At 41.4% G+C, this 18735-nt stretch overlaps 1 pseudogene across 1 annotated transcript; it reads right to left on the reverse strand.

The window, feature by feature from the left end:
- Positions 1-13807: 13807 nt before the first annotated feature.
- On the reverse strand, positions 13808-15709 carry LOC147339857 (ARL14 effector protein-like pseudogene; annotated as a pseudogene). Its single transcript, XR_015158825.1, has one exon. The product of XR_015158825.1 is annotated as an ARL14 effector protein-like pseudogene (transcript).
- Between the last annotated feature and the right edge of the window lie 3026 nt (positions 15710-18735).

Consider the following 18735-nt stretch of genomic DNA (forward strand, 5'->3'; position numbering starts at 1 on the left):
TAGTGAATGTTTCAAAATCTAATGTTATTTGGAAAATGACTTAGCTATGTAATAGACTTCCAACACTTAGTTTAGCACAAACAACCCTTAGAAGTTCAGGTTACCCCAATCTGGAGAGACTATTTTAGACAAACATTCCTAAAGCATCATTATTCTTAGCAGAGTTTATCTAAAGGCTCATATCTCATTTATGTTTGTTTAGAAGTTTGTTCACTCGAGGTAATTTCCTTGCTGACTCACTTGTAACAGATGTAATATTAAACTTATATTAAAACTAAGTACAGTGATCACAGAGGACGGTGACCTCAGCCATGAAATTAAAAGAGGCTTTCTACTTGGCAGAAAAGCTAGGACCAACTAAGACAGCACATTAAAAAGCAGAGATATTCCTTTGCCACCAAAGGTCCGTCCAGTCATAGCTATGGTTTTTCCAGTAGTCATGTACCGATGTGAGAGTTGGACTATAAAGAAAGCTGAAGGCCGAAGCATTGAAAAAATCACAGTCCAAAGTCACAGGGTTTGGACTGTGGTCCTGGAGAAGACTCTTGAGAGTCCCTTGGACGGCAAATGGATCCAACCAGTGCACCCTAAAGGAAATAAGTCGTGAATATTCATTGGAGGAAGTGATGCTGACATTGACACTCCAATACTTTGGCCACCTGGTGCAAAGAACAGACTAACTGGAAAAGACCCTGATGCTGGGAAGGACTAAAGGTGGGAGGAGGAAGGAGACGACAGAAAGTGAGAGAATTAGATAGCACCATTGATTTGAAGGGCATGAGGATGAGTAAGTTCTGAGAATGGATGATAGACGGGGAAACCTGAAGTGCCACAGTCCATGAGATTACAAAATAGTCAGACATAGCTGAGAGCGTCATCTGAGCAGGGAAAACCTAACCTCGCGATCCGGACACAGCTGTGAGAATCACCTGAGCAGACGAAAACCTAACCTCATGATTTCAAATGATAAACACAGAAAACCGCTAAGTATAGAAACCCCAGGAATAAACTCTGCCTCAGAACTTTCACTTCTGAAGGTTTGTCTTTGTATACAACAATGTACGCCTTGTTTCTCTCACAAGACCTCCAAAAATTGGGAGTGTTGGCTTTGCATATCTCCACGGTGCCTGTGCACATACGGATGAGGGAATGCTCACTCCTACTTCAGTGAGGGTGAGGCACGACAAGAGTAAGTCTGGGTCAAGTGTTTGCAGATCTTTTCACGAAAGTGGGTGAAAGGTCGTTCTTCAAAATACTACGTTTAAAAGAAATTTACAATAAATTGAAATAGTAAATGGAAACTCTTGCGTGCAGTGCGTTCTGGTTATGCAAATGAACACCGAGTCCCCGCCCCTGAGATTCACGCTTCTCCCTGCCCCAGTTCCCGTGAAGCCAGCTTCCCGTCCCTTGTTCCCAGGCCCCTGACTCCATGTTTTCTCCTCCTTGACACTCTGGGTCTGATTTCTTTTGAATAAGGCTTTTCTTGACGGCTAAAGATAATGATATATGGGTGCTGCGTTTCACACAGAGTATTTGCGACCCCATGGACTGTAGCCCTCCAGGCACCTCTGTCTGTGGAATTCTCCAGGCAAGAATACTGCAGTGGGTAGCCGTTCCTTTCTCCAGGAGATGCATCCCCAGGAGAGAATCTGGCTGTCTCACTTTGTAAACGGACTCTTTACTGTCTAGGCCTTGAGGGGTACTCTAATCCCTGTTTAAGAAAAAAAAAAAAAAAAAAAACAATGGGGATTTGCTGTATGGCTCAGGAAACTCAAACAGGGGCTCTGTATCAACCTAGAGGGTTGGGATGCAGAGAGAGATGGGAGGGAGGTTCAAAACGGAGGGGATATATGTATACCTATGGCTGATTCATGTTGAGGTTTGACAGAAAACAGCAAAATTCTGTAAAGCAGTTATCCTTCAATAAAAAATAAACTAATTTATTTTAAAGTGGGCAAAAGACAGCATGTGGGAAATATTACTTAACAGAAAATTCAAGACACACTTTCCGAAATGAATGTTTATTAAAAATTGGGATGAGGGAAGACTTTACAAGCTTAAAACAGTGAAAAACTCAAAGATATTTTCATAAGGAAAATGTTTCCTGGACTTAACTGTATAAAATGTAAATGGTTGAATGGCTAAAGTCATCATAATCAGCTGAAAAGGTAAACAATGAAACAGGAACATGTTTTCAGAAATGAAACAGGTTAATAGTTATAATAAAGAGTTCATATAAATCCTTGAGAAAAATATTAGCACAAAGATAATTCAGAAGGAAGGAAACTGAATCAATCCAAATCAAAGAAAAAAGAAATGAAATAGCTGGCTTCTGTCACATTAACCATTAAAAAAAAAATCCCATGAAGAGCACTGGGGGAAATATAAATTTGTACCTTATTTTCTGGACATGATTCTGGCACAAGCTCTCTGGAGCTTTTAAAATGTTCATTCCTTTTGAAACAATAACTCCACTTCTGGGAATCAAGCCTGAAGACAGAATCAGAACTGCCAGGCCAAGATTTATGAAAGAAGTTGCTCCCGAAATTATTTTTTATGATAACAGTTTTGAGAGAGACAATGTTAAATGATGGTGGAAAAATTTTAGAAATGTATGTTATATCCATAAGACAACATTCTGACTCATTAAAATTGTATTTGAGAAGTTGTTATTGAAATAAAGAAATCATGTATGTTAACTTTTAAAAAAGAAATATGCCATATTCCATAAACTATATACTAAATTGCATACATGGTACCATCTCAACTAAATCAATAGTATTTGCCTTTGAGCAATGGGATTATAAGGTGTTTGTTCCCCTTCTTCAGAATACTTTCTCAACTTTCCACATTAAACACGGGTTATGAGAAAAAAAAATCTGAGTAGTTCTTCAATAAATGTGAAAACTGGACATTGACATGCCAAAAAATGAAACTGTACCCATATTTTATACCGCTTACAAAAATTAACTTAAAATGGATTAAAAACTTAAATATAAGACTTGAAAAAAAAAAAAAAAAAAGACTTGCAGCTGTTGCAGAAACCAGTACTCGAGAAACCAAGCACCACACTCAGAGAGTTGGAGAACTCAGGTTTGTTATGCCGGCGGGCCCAGAGGAGTTAACACCCTGAACAAAGAGGTTACAGAGTTTTTATAGACAGACTGTAGTGGGCAACACTAGCTGTTAATAGGCTGGTTTGAACTAAGGGGTTTCACTCTCAGGAATAGCAGTCACGATGAGGAGGGGGATGCCTGGCCTGGACAGGCATGATTAAGCGGGTTTCCAGGGGCTGAGCAATTGCAAAAAGCAGGACAAGGGTGAGTAGGATAAACTCTAGTTCCTAGTATTTCAAGTCCCCACTTTCTGAGACTACGTGACCTACATGATCTAGACTTTGCAAGGGGTAAGCCAAGTTATAGAAGCAGAAGGAGAAGGAGGTTATGTAAAAGTTTAACTTTTCCTCTTCAAAACCATAAAACTCCTAGAAGAAAACAGGGGAAATCTCCTTGACATGTGTCTTGGTAATAACTTTTTGGATATAACACTAAAAGCATAAGCAACAAAAGCAAAAAGAAACATCAAATTAAAAAAAAAAATACATCGAAGTACAAAGCTTCTCTATAGCAGAGGAAACAATCAACAAAAGGAAAAGGCAAACTGTGGGATGGAGAGAACATTTGCAAGCCATATATCTCATAAAAGGTTAATATCCAAAATATGTAAGGACCTCATACAATTCAATAGCATAAAACCAAAATAATCTAATTTAAAAATGGGCCAAGGTCCTGAATAGACTTTATTCCAAAGAGTATATACAAATGGCCTCTCAGGTACATGAAAAGTATGTACTAAACATCATGGAAATGCAAATCAAAACCACAATGTGGTATCATCTCACACAGGATTGTTATTATCAAAAAGACATGAGAAAACAGTGTTGGGAAGGATGTAGAGAGAACGTAACCTTTGTGCACTGTTGGTAGAGATATAAATTGGTTCAGTCACTATGGGAAACAATATGCAGGTTCCTCAAAAAAATTAAAAATAGAACTACCCTATGAGATCAAACCAGTCAATCCTAAAGGAAATCAGTCCTGAATATCATTGGAAGGACTGATGCTGAAGCTGAAACTCCAATACTTTGGCCACCTGATGCAAAGAACTAATTCATTGGAAAAGACCCTGATTCTGGGAAAGATCGAAGGCAGGAGGAGAAGGGGACGACAGAGGATGAGATGGTTGGATGGCATCACTGACTCGATGGACATGAGTTTGAGTAAACTCTGGGAGTTGGTAATGGACAGGGAAGCCTGGCATGCTGCAGTCCATGGGGTCACAAAGAGTTGGATACAACTGAGTGACTAACCTGAATGATCCAGCAATCCCACTTCTGGATTTATACATCCAAAGGAAATTAATTCACTCTCTTGAAGATATATGTTCACCCCCATGTTCACTGCAGCATTGTAATTCACAACAAACAGAGATGGAAATAACCTAAGTGTCCATCCACAGATAAGTGGAGACAGAAGATGTGGTATACACAATGCTGCTAAGTCACTTCAGTCGTGTCCAACTCTGTGTGACCCCGTAGATGGCAGCCCACTAGGCTCCTCTGTCCCTGGGATTCTCCAGGCAAGAACACTGGAGTGGGTTGCCATTTCCTTCTCCAATGCATGAAAGTGAAAAGTGAAAGTGAAGTCGCTTAGTCGTGTCCGACTCTTAGCGACCCCATGGACTGCAGCCCACCAGGCTCCTCCATCCATGGGATTTTCCAGGCAAGAGTACTGGAGTGGGTTGCCATTGCCGTCTCCAGGTATATGCAATACATAGCCATAAAAGAGTAGGAAATCCTGCCATTTGTGACAACCTTGACAGCACTACGCTAAGTGAAATAAGTCAGATAAAGACAAATACTGTGTCATCTTACATTAGAATCTAACAAAAAAGCTGACTGCAGAGAAACAGAGAGCAGAATGGTGGTTGCCAGGAGCTTTTAGGAGAGGGGTGGCAGGAGGAGAAATAGGGAGACATACAGCATGCTGACTATAGTTAACAATACTATATTCTATACTAGAAAGTTGCTAGAAGAGTAAAGCTTAAATGTTTCTCACCACAAACAAACATACGCACACAAAAGTTAACTATGTAAGGGGATAGGTGTGTTAACTAACCTTACTGTGGTAATCATTTTACAATATCTACATGTACAAAATCACATTGTACACCTTAATCCGGGGTCCCCAATCTACAGCATCTAATGCCTGAAGGTATGAGGTGGAACTGATGTAATAATAATAGAAATAAAGTGCACAATAAATGTATGTATTTGAATCATCCTGAAACCATCCCCCCACCCCCACTCTGGTTCATGGAAAATTTTTTTTCCATGGAACCAGTCCCTGGTGCCAAAAAGGTTGGGGACTGCTGCCCTAAACACATACAAGGTTACAGGTCAATTATAGCTCAATAAAACTGGGGTGGGGGAGGGAAAGATGCAAAAAGTGCAATAAAACAAGCTTTAGATTATTAAAGAGATTTTTTCAGAAAAGCAAAGTTTCTGAGTAGAAACAAAGCACTCTCATTCTGTGAAATCCTTTGTTCTAGCCATTTTTTATTAATCAGGATTCTTGGCACAGAAACTGCCACTGGCAACCTGGAGCAAAGGTTAATTTGTTGCAAGGTTTTTTGAAACAAAAATGTTTGGAATATTCTGTTTAGCAGCAGAGTGCTGTGATAAATGACCTTTCACCAGTCTTCATATTCTTATATCACTCAGGATTCAAACACTTGGGAGAGGGCGTCCCATGGTCTAGCCTAGGTAACCTGCCCACATCAGGTGAGGGAGCAGACCCATTAACTTCCACCAGAGGCAATACCACATTTCTCCAAGACAGGGCATCGTGGGAGAGGAATTAAATCCTATTGACCCGAAATGTGAGGTCACCATTCTGTCTCCTCAGTTGGTAACTTGGCTTTTTTTTTTTAATTTTTGGCCACACTCTGCAGTATTTAGGACCTTAGTTACCCAGACAGGAATTGAACCAAAGCCTCCCTGCATTGGAAGGCAGAGTCTTAACCACTGGACCACCGGGTAAGTCCTGATAACTTTGCTTCTGAAGTATCTTCTCCATCATTCCTCTCTTACTCATTTATCTCCCTGAAATGAAGCCTCTCTCGTTCCATTCCCAACTTTCTCACTCAAGTCACCAACTGAGCTAGCTATCAGAAACCCATTCCCATGGATGTTTCCCAGGCCTTATCTTTCTAGATAATCTGAGTTCCCCTAAAAGTAGAACCTGAGGCAAGAATTCGAGTGCACATGGTTTGTTTGCAAGGAGATCCCAGTAAATACTGGGAGTGAAGTAAAGGACTGAAGAAGTGAGAAGGCAAGGGAAGAAAGTCAACACAGAGTGTGTTATTAAACAAGTCAGTGTGGTGTGCAACCAGAACTGAATCCTGTTCCAGGGAACTCTGGGAAGTGGTGTAGAATCTGAATCTCAGAGTTACATTGCTCAAGGGGCAAGGTAGCTGAAATAGTTGTACACCAGCTTCCAGCAACCATCAGCTGATGGCTATTTGAGGGGAAGTGGTATGCCTTAATTCCCTGGTATTTCCAGCCCTCCATGTCGATGGACGGATCAGGTTCTGGAAACCAGAGGAAGTCCAGAATCAAAGAGATGCAGGTTCTGGCAGTTGGAAATCTGGCTGTATACACTGGTAAGAGCTGAGGAAATTCAGGCTCGGCACTGACAGCATTTATTAGACATTTCTCTCTGTTGTTTCACATTGCTGATGACCCCTCTTGAAACTCCTCCTTCACTTGGATACTGGAATACACCACCCCACTCCTTTTCTGCCCTCTTCTCTTGCCACTTCCTCTCATTCTTCTTCATAGGCTGCTTGACCTTTTTTCCCTATGTTTAGATGCTGGTAAGAAGCCAACTGTTTCTTCTCATCCCACACCATTTCCTCATTGACCTCAACATATCCTTGACATGAAGCCCAACTGTAGACTGAGTGGTCCAGATGAATATTTCTAGCCCTGCTCTCCTTTGTAAAGTTGGATGTTGAGTCCACATCCAACAGCTTATAAATATCTCCACTTGGATTTCCCATGAGCACCTTAACCCCAATGGGTCCAAAACTCACCTCTCCAAATCTGATCGTCTTTCTAAATCTCTCTCTCCCCTGAGTGCCCTTGCTCAAAATGGCAGCACCACCTATCCAATTTCCCAACCCACAGACCTGGGACCATCTTTCCTTCACTCTTCCCTCTCCTTACCCCTGAGCCTAATTGATCACAAAGTCTTAGCCATCCTAACTTCTAATCTCTTTTCTGTGTTCTCTACGTTTAAGCACCACAGTCCAGGTATAAAAGGGACTTCTAGATTTCTCTCCTACATTCTGTTGGCTCCATTTGGGCTCATTGCAGCCCCTGAATCTTCGTTGACTTCATCCCTGCCTCTTTGGTTTGGAAAGACCTTAGCTTCCCAGGCTCACCTCTAAGTGTTTGCTGTAGCCATTGAGTTGAACTCATCCCCAGGATCTTGCCACTCTTGGTAGGATTCTGGATTGGTTGGGATTAAGTTTGGTTTGGGTGGACTCCGGGTGTTGGTGATGGACAGGGAGGCCTGGCGTGCTGTGGTTCATGGGGTCGCAAAGAGTTGGACACGACTGAGCGACTGAACTGAACTGAACTGAAGTTTGGTTTTGAGTTATCAAAATCCAGAATAACTGGGCCTTAAATAAGCTGGAAGTATAATCATTTCTTTTTTTTTTTCTAATTTTATTTTATTTTTAAACTTTACATAATTGTATTAGTTTTGCCAATATCAAAATGAATCCGCCACAGGTATACATGTGTTCCCCATCCCGAAAAATCTCCAAAGGAAATCAGTCCAGGGCTGGTGTGATTCCCACCCCTACTCCCCCAACAACAGTGTTTCAATTTCTGCTTCTGAGGGAACCCAAATGAAAACAAAAGTATAAAAACTCACTTGGAGCATTTGACTGAGATATGCACGTGACACCAACCTTACATCAGAAAGCAAAGAAGAACTGAAGAGCCTCTTGGTGAAAGTGAAAGAGGAGAGTGAAAAAGTTGGCTTAAAACTCAACATTCAGAAAACTAAGATGATGGCATCCAGTCCCATCACTTCATGGCAAATAGATGGGGGAAACAATGGAAACTGTTGAGAGACTTTATTTTGGGGGGCTCCAAATTCACTGCAGATGGTGACTGCCACCATGAAATTAAAAGATGCTTGCTCCTTGGAAGAAAAGCCTAGACCAAAAGCTGTCTAGGTGAGAGCAACCTAAAGAGCAGAGACATTACTTTGCCGACAAAGGTCTGTCTAGTCAAAGCTATGGTTTTACCAGTAGTCATGTTCTTTTCTCCACAAAGAAAGCTGAGTGCCAAAGAATGGATGCTTTTGAACTGTGGTGTTGGAGAAGACTCTTGAGAGTCCCTAAGACAGCGAGGAGTTCCAACCAGTCCATCCTAAGGAGATCAGTCCTGAATATTTATTGGAAGGACTGATGCTGAAGCTCCAAAACTTTGGCCATGTGATGCAATGAACTGACTCATTGGAAAAGCCCCTGATGCTGGGAAAGATTGAAGGTGGGAGGAGAAGGGGACAACAGAGGGTGAGATGGTTGGATGGCATCACCGACTCGATGGACATGAGTTTGAGTGAACTCCGGGAGTTGGTGATGGACACGGAGGCCTGGCGTGCTGTGATTCATGGGGTCGTAAAGAGTCGTACATGACTGAGCAACTGAACTGAACTGACTGATAGCCAGTTAACAATGTTGTGATAGTTTCAAGTGGACAGCAAAGGGTAGTTGCTATTTTCAATGAGTAATGGAAAAGACAAAAACAGGAGCATATGTTAAAAGAAAAAAGAGACATTGTTTCTAGGAAATTCTTTGTGTTTGCTCCAGTCATCTAAGGTTGCTTATCTCAGTCATTTCAAGCAGGTTTTTAATGAGCTATTGACCAACACTCCTAAAAAGCCCCTCAAAAAGCATGTCCTGCTATCAATGACTCATCATTAAACAAACATTCACTGAGCACCTACTGTGTACTAGGTTGTGTGTTAGATGCTGGGGATACAGAGATGTGGAGTCAAAGGCTGCTTTGAAGCATGGTGTAAGTGGGAGAAGGTCAACAGGCAAGAGTTCCAAGGTCTGTCAAGAGGATTCTTGGAAGACCTCTCAGAAAGGCCAGGAGCATTCCAGTTTGCAGCTGGGGTGTTTGAAAGTACCCAATAGATAACTCTGGCCAACCTGAAATGGAATAACTTACAAAGATAAAACAAAGGAAGTTGGCAGGTAGAGAGAAAAATGTTAACTTCACCCTTGATAGAGCTGATACTGGAGAACATAGTGGCTGAGTTGGTAAAGAATCTGCCTGCAATGCAGGAGACCTGGGTTGGATCCCCAGCTTGGGAAGATCCCTGGGAGAAACAAATGGCAACCCACTCCAATACTCTTGCCTGGAGAATTTCATGGATAGACGAGGACAGGCTGCAGTCCATGGAATTGCAAAGAGTCGGGACACAACTGTGTGACTTTCATTTTTTTTCAGTTTCATATGCCAACAACGGAGCTTCCCAATCAGAATTGGACTGATCCACCCACCCAGCATCCAGGGACAGAGCCTGCCCCTGGAGCACTGGAAGACAAGGACTGGGGCAGCTTGTACTCGGAACGTTAGGGTTTAGACAATCCATGTCCACATATTGTCTGTAAGGTATAAACAGTGTGGTGTAAACGTGTAAACATGTATGAATGAACTTTACTCCTTAAAGCTAATCCTTAGATTAATCAATCCTTAGATTAATCCTTAGAGGTGGTTAGTTAGCATTTGAACCCACATTCCAGAGAAGTTGAAGCACTACAAATGTCATTATCTAAATCTACAGCCAGAGGATGTTAATAAATATGTTAGAGATAATTTTTCATTGCTGAAATGAATGGCATTTGATATGTATATACATATATGGCATGCTAGAAAGATTATACTGGCCTAACGGTCCTCACAGAAGTAAAGGAGCTCTCTTGGGTCTCTTCTATAAGAGACTCATTCCTTAGAGCTTTACCCTAATGACCTAATCACCTCCCAAAGGTCCCACCTCCTACTACCATCACCTTGGGAGTTAGATTTCAATACACAAATTTTCAGGGGACATAGTAGGGACAGGGGTTTGTAGTGTCATCTCTAGTTTCAACATGTGAGCACAATTCACAGAGAAGTATTCAGTCTATAAATATTTGTTGGGCCATTAATATATCAATAGCAAATATACAGTAGTAACCCTAGATGGTAGATGGTATTTCCAAAGATAACCACTACAGTTTTCCAAGGGTAAAATTTTTTTCTGTATGCTATGTATATAGTGCCCAGAAACCAGGGGTCCCTTAAATATGTTTCCTATGTTCAGTAGATGATTAACCTCTGCATACACATTGCGTTTGTGAAGGGAATGGCAACCCGCTCCAAGACTCTTGTCTGGAGAATCCAATAAACACAATGCCTGGCATGTGGAAGTTTCTCAATAAATACCTGCTGAATAAATAAAGGCATAAATCTAGAAGAAGCATAAAACCCCTCTGTGTTAGCTAGCCATTGCTGCATAGCAAATTACCCCAGACGTTAGCATCTTAAAACAATGATCATTTCTTATCTCACAGTTTCTGTGAGGGAAAAGTCAGGAAGCAGCGTGGCTGGGTGGTTCTGGCTCAAGGTCTCTCACAAGGTTGCAATCGAGGTGTCAGCTAGGACTACAGTCATTCAAAGCTTGATGAGGCAAGAAGACCCCCTTCCAAAAATACTCACGAGGTTGTTGGCCAGAGTTGCCAATTCTTTCTCATGTTGGCTTCCTCATAGGGCTGCTCACACAGGGCAGCCGGCCTGCTCTAGAACAGATGATCATGATGCAAAAGAAAGGCCACATTGCCCTTTATGACCAAGTCTCCAGTCACCATCACTTGGGCCTTATTCTGTTCATTAGAACCAAGTCACTAAATTCAGCCATCACTTCAGGGAAAAGGATTACAAAATATCAGAGGATCACTGGGGACCATCCTGGAGGGCTACGTACCACACCTTGGGAATTGTCAACTGGCTGCAAATAGCAGCCTCCAAATGCTCAGACAAATGTGTTCTTTGCTGTGAAACTGGTTATAAATTGTTTATCAACCTTTCTCTCGTAGTTTTGCGAACATGGTAACACTACTACCTCTTTGCTTTTCAAATGCAAAGGGCATTTCAGCAGGTAAATGGACAGTGATAACAACTACTTTTGCACTGCAAAGATTCCAGGTCGGTTCAGATAAATTGCTTTGAGCAAGTTTTGGTTACCATCCTTTTTTTAATTAAAAAAAAAACATTTTTTTTGGCTGCACAGCATGTGGAATTTTAGTTCCCCGACCAGGGATTGAACCCACATTCCCTGTGCTGGAAGCACAGAGTCTTAACCACTGGACTGCCAGGGAAGTTCCTGGGTTCCTATATTTGAAGTACAAGATTGTTCTCTGACTAGAATGAAAGTTCAGTTTGTACTTCTCAAGCCCATCTTCACCAATTCAACAAAGCTAGATACCAGTTTAAGCATTAAAAAGAAAAACTACTAATTCTGATAGCCCATTTTACTTAAACTCTTAGTCTACGATGACCTGTAAAAGCAAGCAAAGTATTAGCTTGCTGCAAACGTAATTGTGGTTTCAGACCATAAATTTTAAATCATTATAAATAGATTCAAGCATATCTTTATGACTCAAAACAGGAACTATTACAATCAAGAAATTTTTGCCAACAAAAAATGTTTGTTTATTCCTGTAGCATAAAAATCTGTGCTTCACAAAACCAGAAATATAGACCAATGGAACAAGACAGGAGGCAAGAATGTACAATGGGGCAAAGACAACCTCTTCAGTAAGCAGTGATGGAAAAACTGGACAGCTACATGTAAAAGAATGAAAGTAGAACACTTCTTAACATCATACACAAAGAGAAACTCAAAATGGAATAAAGATCTAAATGTAAGTCCAGGAACTATAAAACTCTTAGAGGAAATCATAGGCAGCACACTTGATATCATAAATCAAAGCAAGATCCTCTATGACCCACCTCCTATACAAACAAATGTAAACAAGTGGGACCTGGTTAAACTTAAAAGCTTTTGCACAGCAAAGGAAACTATAAGAAAGGTGAAAAGACAACCCTCAGAACAGGAGAAAATAATAGCAAATCAAACAACTGACAAAGGATTAGTTTCCAAAATATACAAGCAGCTCATTCATAGAACTCAATACCAGAAAAACCACCCAATTAAAAAATGGGGAAAAGATTTAAACAGACATTTCTCCAAATAAGACATACAGATGGCTAAGAAAGACATGAAAAGATGCTCAATATCACTCATTATTAGAGAAACACAAATCCAAACTACAATGAAGTATCACCTACACCACTCAGAATGGCCCTCATCAAAAAGTGTACAAACAGGAGAGGGTGTGGATAAACACTTGCACTGTTGGTGGGAATGTAAATTGATATAGTCACTACGGAAGACACATGTACCCCAGTGTTCACTACAGCACTATTTACAATAGCTAGGACATGGAAGCAACCTAGATGTCCATCGACAGATGAATGGATAAAGAAGTTGTGGTACATATACACAATGGAATATTACTAAGCCATAAAAATGAACACATCTGAGTCAGTTCCAATGAGGTGGATGAACCTAGAGCCTATTATACAGAGTGAAGTCAGAAAGACAAAGATAAATATTGTATACTAATGCATGTATACAAAATCTAGAAAGATGGTACCACAGAATTTATTTGCAGGGCAGCAATGGAGAAACAGAGAGAACAGACTCATGGACATGGGGAGAAGGCACGAGAGAGCGGGCTGTATGGCAAGAGTAACATGATAACTTACATTGCTGCTGCTAAGTCACTTCAGTTGTGTCCGACTCTGTGCGACCCCAGAGACAGCAGCCCACCAGGCTTCCTCATCCCTGGGATTCTCCACGCAAGAACACTGGAGTGGGTTGCCATTTCCTTCTCCAATGCATGAAAGTGAAAAGTGAAAGTGAAGTCGTTCAGTCGTGTCCAACTCCTCTCGACCCCATGGACTGCAGCCTACCAGGCTCCTCCATCCATGGGATTTTCCAGGCAAGAGTACTGGAGTGGGGTGCCATTGCCTTCTCTGGATAACTTACGTTACCATATGTAAAACAGACAGCCAAAGGGAATTTGCTGTATATCTCAGGGATCTCAAACAGCGTCTCTGTACCAACCTAGAGGGGTGGGATGGGGAAGGAGATGAGAGGGAGGTTCAAGAGGGAGGGGACATATGTTTACTTATGGCTGATTCATGTTGAGCTTTGACAGAAAACAACAAATTCTGTAAAGCAATTATTCTTCAATTAAAAAATAAAATTTAAAAATAAATAATTAAAAAAAAATCTGTGCTTCAGGATTTGATTAAATTCTTGGAAAGCATTTTCTGCCTCCTGCTGGTTGTGGAAGCCTTTCCCCCACAAAAAGTTGTCAGGATGCTTGAAGAAGTGGTGGGCAGTTGGCAAGAGGTCAGGTGAATATGGCGGATGAGGCAAAATTTTGTACCAACCTAATATCACTATTATCAGGAATTTCTGATGTAAAGTGATTGGTGTTTGTCAAAGAACAAAACACGGATTTGCTTCAGGGAAGCGGGGATAAGTTTCTTTTTGCTCTTGGGTCTAAAACACACACACTTTCTCACACACAAAAAAATCAAAGTAAGGAAAATTAATTAATTTTTATTAATATCAATTATTAATGAATAATTAATAATTTTTATTAAGGAATTTGCCACACAGAGATTTCAGGTGAGTTAGTCAGAGGCAAAAGTGGTCTCAGGTGAATATTTTCTAGTGGGTAAACATACATAGCCATTTGGTGGGATGGAGATAGGGGCCTTCGGTCTATTTTTAGCCCATTACGTCTGCAGCCTCAGCCAGTGCCTGCACAACTGTGTTCAGTGGAAAGTCTCTTTGTGCCCAATCCAAAGCTTCAGAAGAAGCAATTAAATGTTCATGAGAGGTAAACATGGAAAAGTGGAAAAAGCAATTTTCTCCTTACAGATCATTTGAATAAAACTCAGTATCAAAGATGACTGAAGAGAAACTTTCCCAATGACGCTATGGGTGTGAACATTTTCATAGAGATTTTCCCTAAAAACAGTTTTGCACAATAGCTGCCAAACCTGTCCCAGATGTTCCACATCAGTCTTCTGAGATGGTATCTTCACTGAGGTCAGCAGAAACTCTAGCTGAATTGCCTTAAATCCTGTACCTCCAAGACCAAATGCAACTTAGGCCTTAGGAATTTTGTACCACCTTGGCCAGTTCTGTGTGGCTGGTAACCTTAGCCACCAAAAAAATGCTTTTAAATCATTTTTATGTGACAATTAGATTAAAATGTGTCCTTTGAAGTCTGCTTCCACTTGCCATTTTGGATATCACTTAAATTGAATCTCTGCTTTTGTGCTCATATGTTGGGCCATGGGGCCATAGGGCCTATTAAAGGGTTTTTTTTTTAATAAAAACAAACTTCATTTTAATATTAAAACAGTAACACTAAAAAATGAGACTATGAGTATGCACTGCCAAGTCAATCCAAATAGCAATTCTGATTTAGAATTGATAAACTGTAAGATCCTAACGGTAACTAGCCATTATAAACATAAGTTCTATGTCAAGACAAGCTCTCAGCTACAGAATTCTAAAAATCCTAAAACTCCATCTCCTAAGGTACCAGCAAAGAGGAAAGGGATTTTTAATCTGAGAGGAGAGTAGCAATGGAGTTGCTGGTTACCAGAGGAGGAATTTGAGTCATCACAGCAGGAAGGTTAGAGAAAGTGAAAGTGAAGTGGCTCAGTTGTGTCCGACTCTTTGCGACCCCATGGACTGTAGCCTATCAGGCTCCTCTGTCCATGGGACTTTCCAGGCAAGAGTGCTGGAGTGGATTGCCATTTCCTTCTCCAGGGGATCTTCCCAACCCAGGAATCGAATCCAGGTCTCCTGCATTACAGGCAGACACTTTACCGGCTTCAGAGAACACTAACTAAATTATATTTTTAAAACTTTTTTCCCCCAGTCCTAAAATTCACCCAGGAAAAAGAGGCTGGTTTAAGTGCAAAGCAGAGAAAATTGATCAGCCTGGAGGGCTGCACCTAGTCTGAGAGGTCGAATGGCATCTTGCTGATGACCTCCCCATTCTCATCGACTATGGTGTCGTAGGCCCAGCGGCGGTTGCAGCGGCAAGTGGGCCCGCACTTGGTGGACTTACACTTGGGGCACGGGTAGAAGCAACCCAGGCAGCCTTCATCAAGGCAGTCACACAGGTCAGCCTCATTGAAGGTGAGCCTGCCCTTTTCGTCATACTTGTTGACTTCACGTTTTTCAGGAACAAGCTCATTCTTCTTTGCCATTTGCCCTTTCTTTATCTCCTGCCTTAGTTGAGGATTAAAGTTGGCTACCTGAGGCCAAGGATTTTGAAATGACAACTGTTTTAACTGCGGATCCAACCATTTCATTTGCTTCAGTTCCTTCTCACTTGGTTTCTCAGGAGAACTTTGACGTGCAGGTCTCTCTCGCACGGAACTGCTCTTTTCTGCTTGTTCACTCATTTCTGCTCACCTGGGGACACAAACAAAGTCAGCAACCATTTGTGGGAGCTCAGTCAACCATGAGGACGCTGGAGCTAGTAAAAGTCATTTCAGAATGGGCCTATTAAGTTTTTACTTCAAACCTGGCTTAAGTGGATAGGAGCAAGTTTATCAACACCAACAAATCTTTGGACAAAAGTGCTTTTATCAGATAGTATTTCCTCCTTTATTTAACCATCTCTTTTGTCTATCAAATGTTTAAATAACCATTCATGTTTGTCTAGACTAGTACTTCTCAAACATTAATGTGCATATGAATCGTTTCATGATTATGATTATGATTATGATTAACTAGATTATGATTCAGTTAGGACTGGGGTGGGGCCAGAGAGTCTACCTTTCTAATGTATGCCCAGATTGTACTGATATTGCTAATTCCAAACCTACTTTGAGTCTCAAGGGCCTAGAGCTAAACCAATAGTGATCAGGGGCAAAAATTGCTTGGTCAGGGGCAAAAATTGCTTTGCTTTAATAGAAACCCAGTTATTCTTCTTCGGTGAGTGGCCCTAGGATAGAAAAACAACAGGTTTTTATGTAAAGAATCTCTTTCTCTCCACAATGCCCTACCACCACCCCCACACAAGGCAAACTCTTGACTTTTCCTCCAGCTAAATTGGTTTGAACAAAGAAAATACTGTTTGAATCACTTCAGATCAATAAACATATTCCTTGTTTCTCATGTCTGTTGTAAGTCATGGAAATTGGATGGGCACTTTTAGCGATTGCCTTTTCTCTTTAAAACATCAACACATTAGCTGTGGTTTATTTATTTTGCTTGAAGTGACCTCCAATTCTCCTCAAGAAACACTCTACAAGCTACTTTAAGGTAATTCATCATATTGAATTAGTGATTGGTTTTTAAAAGGCTTTTTAAAGTCAGTACATTCTCAAGGACTTTCAGTGTCGTTTCACCTCTCGCCATGTCTCACTGTCTCCCTGTGTATGTCTCTTCCCTCACCACTCCCCCCATCCCTCTGTTGTTCTCCTAATTGGCCCATGTCCTGCAGACTCCACAAAGCTTCCCAAACTACTGATAATTTAAAGCAGAGAGGCAGAGGACACCCATTTCTTTAAGGATGTTGTGCCTAGCTTCAAGAAGCAAACTGGCCAGAAGGAAGAGAGACAGAGGATGGGGCATCAGCTGTGAGAGGATCACCATACTAGAGAAAAATTCCCTTTGCTTCTCACTGGAGAGTTTCAGGCAATTCCAGAGGACTGGCCACACTCTGTTTGATCCATACTACTAATTTCACACAACAGGTTCCTTTTAGGTCTTCCTTGTCACTTGAACGATGTAGTGTCTACAGAGAGGGAAAAGCAACTGATTCCCCTGAATCTGTCTCTTGAATTGGATTTATTTGCCAGGATTTTGTTGAGTAAATACCCAGGACAGAAATAATATGGTTTCATAATTTCTATCTGCTGCTACTGCTAAGTTGCTTTAGTCGTGTCCGACTCTGTGCGACCCCATAGATGGCAGCCCACCAGGCTCCCCTGTCCCTGGGATTCTCCAGGCAAGAACACTGGAGTGGGTTGCCATTTCCTTCTCCAATGCATGAAAGTGAAAAGTGAAAGTGAAGTCACTCAGTCTTGTCCGACTCCTAGCGACCCCATGGACTGCAGCCCACCAGGCCTCCGTCCAGGTAAGAGTACTGGAGTGGGTTGCCATTGCGTAATTTCTATCTAAGTTACTCCAGTGTCTTGGCAGGTCTAGAACATTTAGTTGTTTCGTTACTCTTATTCTTTGAGTTGTAATTTCATAGTTGACTACTTACTTTACTTTTTTTGGGGAAAAAAAGGGTAGCAGCTACCTTTCTGATACATTACCCTAGGCAGAGGAGCCTCAGGCATCACACTGCCAGGGATCAGACACTAGCACTGTCTCCACCACTAACTATCTGACTTTAACTTAAAATGACTTCAGTTGCTTAACCTCAGTTTCCTCATCTGAAAATGGGGATACTAATAGTACCTTCTCTATGGGTATGCCCTCAGTTAGGTGCAGTGAGAACTTCAAAGATGATAATAAGACCAGGTTTCTGCCTGCAAAGGTTTGGCAATCTCCACTTGAGAGATCAAGTGTCTGCAGCTCACTGCAAGGACAGGGAAAGGTGCTCCAGTTCAGATTCAGAGAACCCTGTGGGGGGTGGGGGTGGGGTTCGTAATAATCAAATATCAATAGAGGCATCCCTATTTAGAACTAGGCTTTATATCTTTTTTCTGCAACCCCCCCCAGTTTAGTGAGGTCCTGTCACTCATTTGTGTCCAACTCTTTGCAACCCCATGGACTATAGCCCTCTAGGCTCCTCGTTCCATTTTCCAGGCAAGAATATTGGAGTGGGTTGCCATTCCCTTTTCCAGAACTAAGCTTTACATCTTAAAAAATTCCAGTTCATCCCCATAATGGTAAAAAAAGTCAGTGTGTGTGTGTTTATGTGCAAATTTGCCACCATAATTCAGTCTAAAGCCACTATTTTTTTTCATTCATTCAACAAATATTGATCTGGAGTCTATCATATATGCTAGGAATTGTGCCCTATTTATTGCAGTCACAATTGCACACACAAATCCAGAGTCCTTCAAGCAGTGGCCTTTACAAAAATGAATCCTACTAGTCCTGTCCGACTCTGTGCAACCCCATAGATGGCAGCCCACCAGGCTCCACCATCCCTGGGATTCTCCAGGCAAAAACACTGGAGTGGGTTGCCATTTCCTTCTCCAGTGCAAGAAAGTGAAAAGTGAAAGTGAAGTCGCTCAGTCATGTCCAACCCTTCGAGACACCATGGACTGCAGCCTACCAGGCTCCTCCATCCATGGGATTTTCCAGGCAAGAGTAGTGGAGTCGGGTGCCATTGCCTTCTCCGAACATGATACTAACAGGATATAAATCAAGTACAGTCCAAAACCAAGTTACTGAAGGACATAAAAGAAAATGTGAAAAAACAATGGAAAGAGCTTGATGGCCTGGTGAAAAGAACATTGTGTGATTATTTTAAGCACTT

This window comes from Bos grunniens, chromosome X (genome assembly GCF_055505025.1).
Source record: "Bos grunniens cultivar Pamir isolate PY7600 chromosome X, Bosgru_T2T1.0, whole genome shotgun sequence".
Classification (NCBI taxonomy): domain Eukaryota; kingdom Metazoa; phylum Chordata; class Mammalia; order Artiodactyla; family Bovidae; genus Bos; species Bos grunniens.